Genomic DNA, 5,234 nt, shown 5'->3' with positions numbered 1-5,234 from the left:
AACAGAGTCTTCGTTGGAAATAAGCGGGGCAAGAGCCTTTATCAGTATTGGAGGCAACCGGCGGTGGGAACTCCTTTGGAGGAACACTGGATCTGCTCCCATGACCTACTATCTCTCGGACAAAAGATACACATCATTTCCTACCATCTCACCGAATCATTCTAATATTTGGTTTCATGCCACCCATACTGTTGATCTATTTTATGCTCACCAGGATGTCAAGAGCAAGCCTGTCATTCTTGTTTTGTTTTGTTATTTGGCCATGTGTAATTATCGGGGTTGGGACCTTCCCAACCTTCTCCTTGGCAATAAATGATTCAGTGAGATCATGGCTCTCAGTGCTCAGCAATCAGCAAAACAGATCAAAAGGATAGTTTCAGTAAAAATCTTCAGGATTTGTCATGCTAGCCATTAGCGAGTTACCGACCACCGACCACTCCCATTGTATGGTGTACAAGAAAATCTAGTCCACGTCTAGGTCTTGTCATGCTGACTGTTCTAATATTGGAGTTATCGCAAAAAAAAAACCTTTGTTTAGCTTAGAGTTATCTTAAAGATGATAACGAGTCAATAAGCTGCTGCTTTTTTGCGAGAAGCCAAGAACATAGGGATGCTTGTGCATTGAAGTCATTCAAGCTCAGATCAACATACCTCAGGTGTTGTAAAGTAGCCAAAGAGGAGCTCATCTCGCTTGTCGACAACCTCAACGAGCTTCTCGTGTCCACGTAGATGTAGTCATCCATGAAGTACATGTTGTTGTCCGGGTATTCCCTGTAGTCGGACCGGCCGGCGTAAACCATGTGTCTGTTGCGGAGGTTGAGCTTGATGAGAATGCCTGTTATGTTGCTGCACTGGACTCCCTTCCATTGGCAACAATCCTCACCCTGCCATGACGAGAGATGGCCAGCAAGGTCAAGATGCTTGCCTTGAAGGACAAAAGCGCATCTCGCTCGCTGTTGATGCAGGCCCCTGATACACTCACTTAACCATGGGACGTGGATGCTGCTTGGAAGATCAACAGGTAAAGCAGTAGTGCAGTTCCTCGGATGAGAAGCACGAGCTTAGTCATGGAAATGAGATTGGACAGAGCAACTTATCTCTATCCCGGTTCGACCACAACTGTAGTGCCAGTCATGGCGTGGAGATTGGATCACGCTCTGATAACCAGGTCAAAATAAATGGAATCTTTTTTGCCATGCCTGGTACTACGGACTTGCATACTATTAGTAATATGGCAATCTTGATTGCCAGGTTTGGTTTTAATCTGCTAATCACATAATAATCTGCATAGGGAATAACTACCCCGAGAAATTTAAACAACAACCCGGGCCAGTGCTCCTCATGAGTGTTGGCCCCATCTGAGCGATGTCCGGGGCCCCACTGGTCACCCAGAGGTTTAGCCATCCCAACGTCTAGCTCATCTGTCGTGTCCTGAAACTGAGATACGCGGCTCTTATCAGGGTCGTCGACACGACGGGAGGTCCTGCTGGTCTTGTCTTACCTTAGCGGTATATCTTGCGTATAGGAATCCCAATGAAGCTTTGGTTTCCCCCAGAGTTGAGGTTTTCCTCTAAGGAATCCGACGAGATCACGAGATTCGTGATAGAGGATGCCTTTGTGGCCTGTGTTCGTTTGTGATGGACTAGTTGGAGCATCCCTGCAGGGTTTAATCTTTCGGAAAGCCGTGCCCTGCGAGGCGCTGCTGGGCGCGGACGCGTGGTTCGCCGGCTGGTGCGCGCGAGGCGCTGTCGGGCGTGGACGCGTGGTCCGCCGGCTGGTGCGCGCGAGGTGCTTGCCGAGCGCGGACGCGTGGTCTGCCGGTTGGCTGTTTTCATCGGGGGCGTGCAAGCGCACCCGCTGGGTGTAGCCTTCGAGCCTTTGGGTGAATTGGAGAGTCGTGCGGCGGCTTCTTGCTGTTGTTGTAGCAGATGTTGATGATGTTGGCCGGCTACGGGCCACAGCCGGCAAGGCCCTAGCCGGACAGGAGTAGCCAGCAGCCGAAAGCCGGCCGGGCTCCAGCCATCCGAGTGATGGGAGGTTCCCGCCAAGATGATCATGCAAAAGACAAGTTTAGTTGATGCATACATGTCAAATATTTGGTTTTAGGAGTGCAAGTCGATGCAAAGGGTGCCGACTCGGTTTCGATCGAGCCCCCTTAAGTCTTTTTCATGTCCTCTCCGCTCTTTGGCTTTTGCTCCTGCTAGCCGGACAACCGGGAGCCGGTCCGTAGCTGAGGCGAAGAGTGGGCCGCGGAATGGAGCGTACAGTACTCGGAACGTGTGAGCAGACTCGGCCGGACAGATGCTCACAAATGAAACGACCGTGTCGGCTTAAGCCGTTTTCTCCGTGGACGTTTTTCGCGTGTGGTGACCTCCAGCTTTTGCTCTCGCTAGCTGGATAGCCACGGTGCGGTTTGTAGCTGAGACAAAGAGTGGGCCTTCGGTACCGTACGCGCTACTAAGCCGTCCCATGGAATGAACGTATCGGACCAAGCGGCCGGCCCCGGGCGAGACTAGCTGGCGCCGGGATGAACAGTAAAGCAACTGAAACAAATGCGGAGATGGCTCCCGCGGGTCGCTCGGGGTATCCCTCTTTTGTACATGATGTAAAAATATATGGATGAACAGCTTACATTGTTTTTTTTGGAGTCGGCAAGATGGTTGTTGTGGCCTTTTCCCAACTAAGCGCGTCGAGGCACCCGCTGGGTGTGGCCACCGAACCTTCGGTGGTAATGGTTGCGCCAGCCGGTGCGCGGGGGACGGTGGCTGGAGCCAGGTTGACGGAGACGCGGATGAGGCCTTACGTAAGTGCGGCGGCAGGCCTGCAGCCGGTCAAACGGGCAGGCGGCCAGGTACGTACGTAACGCAGCCGGCCAGACCTGCAGCTGGTCAAACGGGCAGGCGGCCAGGCACGCGCATGCGGTGCAGCCGGCCACACAGGCGAGCACGCCGCCGGCCAGGGCCATGCAGCCGGCTACGCATGCAGCCGGGCACGGCTCGCTGGCCATGCACGCACGTAGGAAGGCAGCCTCCAGCCATGCACGTACTTTTTCTTCTCATTTTCTTCTTTGCTTTAGCCAGGCCTGGACGGCCAACCCCCTTCTTGCGCCATCCGACCTCGGCAGGAAGCCGGCTTGGTGGATGGGCGGCGCGAGCCGGCAGGGGCGCGGCCGGCTGGTACGAGGAACGCAGCGCACACGAGCCCAACAAGCTAGCTAAGCCAGCATGTGCTAGCTAGCTGGTCACAAAAATCTGTACGTATAGGAGAGCCCCGCCGGCGCGCGGACAACGCAGCGACGTGGCGACTGGGGCACACGTCGTGCAGCGGCGCGGTGGTGCCGGTCCGAAGCAGCGACGGGAGCGTCCGGAGACCGAGCGCGGACAGAGCTGGGCGACAATGCGCAGCGCATCGGCGCTGCCGCCTCCAGCAAGGATGCGGCAGGCGCAGTTGCGAGCACCCGGCGGCGTGTTGATGTCGAGCCCACGAACGCCTTCGGAGAGACGACGACGACGGCGCGATGGTGATGATGAAGATGGTCCCGCCCGGACCGCGGTTCCAGCGGCAACTGGCCCCACGTTGGGCGTCAAATATCGTCGTTTTCATATAGGGGTACCCTGATGACATATGCCATGGGATGGCTAATCGAGGTGAGGGCAAGGCTGCCGTGAAGGATCCGGGACCAGATAGGGTAATGGCACACGTGGTTTACCCAGGTTCGGGGGTCTCCGGAGAGATAATACCCCTACTCCTGCATGTGTGTATATGATGTATATTGGCAGTACAAGGTTGCTCCTGGAGCTGTATTAGAGGAGGAAGAGAGCTGAGTGCATCCTCCTTGGCCTCATGTCTTGGTGGTGTAGGTGAAGGAGTGAGAGCTGATGGCAATAAGCCACGGCGACCGCGTCGGGTGCGCGTGCGTGCGCGGGACGCATCAGGCTCGTGGCGAGCGTGTGTGCGTGTGTGAGTTGGTTAGACGGACGCGCGGGTGTGGCCGAGCCGGGCGCTGGAACCAGCTGCGTTCCGTTGGCGTGCGTGCGCGGCGGGCGGCCGAGTCTCCAGAAGATCGCGTACGTGCGCGTAGAGCTCGGCGGCGGGCGTTGCGTGGGCGCTGCGTCAAGCTGCATGCATGCCCGTGTATAAATACCGTCTGTTGTAGCTCGCTGTGCATTGAGTTGGTGCTCAAGGAAAACAAGACGCCGTTCGTGCGGCGGGTGGCGTACGTGTGCCAGGAAAACACCTGTGTCTTTGTGCCCTTCTTCTTCCACGAGCATAGAGAAAGAGAGAGAGGGGTAGAGCTCCGGTGAGGACGGACAAGGCTGCGGCTCTAACAGTTGGTATCAGAGCTTCGGTTCAGGAGATCACTGCGGACCATGGCGCTCGTCCCACACGGCGGCGGCGCGAGCGGATCGGGGTCGATGGCGACGCCGATGCTCACGCCGGACAACTACACGGTGTGGGCGATCAAGGCGCAGGCGATTCTCGACATCCATACCGTGTGGGAGGCGGTGGCGCCGGGCGACGCGGCGGTGAACGCCAAGAAGGACAAGGCAGCGCGCGCGATGCTCCTTGGAGCGCTGCGGGAGGACGTGCTGCTGCAGGTGGCGACGAAGCTCACCGCCAAGGAGGTATGGGACTCCTTGAAGGTGAGGTTCGTCGGCGCCGATCATGTCCGCGCGGCGAGGTTGGCGACGCTGCGCGGGGACTTTGACCGCCTGAAGATGGCGGACGGCGAGGCGCTGGACGCGTACGCCGGGAGGCTGGCAGGGATGACGGCGCGGTTCGCGAGCCTAGGGGAGACGCTGGGCGACGCGGTGCTCGTGAAGAAGCTGCTGGACACCGTCCCGGATCGGCTGTTCCCCGTCGTCGCCGGCATCGAGCAGTTTTGCGATGTGGCGACCATGGCGTTCGACGAGGCACTCGGGCGGCTGAGCGCGTTTGAGGAGCGGGTTCAGCGTCGTGGACAAGACGGCGGCGAGCGTGACGGCGAACAACTGCTGCTGACGGCGGCGCAGTGGGCAGCACGGGAGCGTCGACACGGCGACGCTCGGGACGACGACGACGATCAGAGGAGCGAGGCGTCGGGCAGCGGAAGAGGACGGCGAGGTCGCTGCTACAATTGCGGCCAGAGGGGGCATTTCAAGCGCGACTGCACCCCGCCGAAGAAGGAGGCAGCGGCGGTGGAGCAGGCGCTGCTGGCGGACGTCGTCGGAGTGGAGGACGACGGGCTCCTCTGA

General features: G+C 58.1%; 1 pseudogene; it reads left to right on the top strand.

Moving 5' to 3' along the window:
* The first annotated feature begins 4,627 nt into the window (after positions 1-4,627).
* On the top strand, positions 4,628-5,234 carry LOC123403849 (annotated as a pseudogene).

The sequence above is a fragment of the Hordeum vulgare genome, chromosome 6H (assembly GCF_904849725.1).
Source record: "Hordeum vulgare subsp. vulgare chromosome 6H, MorexV3_pseudomolecules_assembly, whole genome shotgun sequence".
Lineage (NCBI taxonomy): Eukaryota > Viridiplantae > Streptophyta > Magnoliopsida > Poales > Poaceae > Hordeum > Hordeum vulgare.
This window is presented reverse-complemented; position numbering and strand designations above follow the sequence as displayed.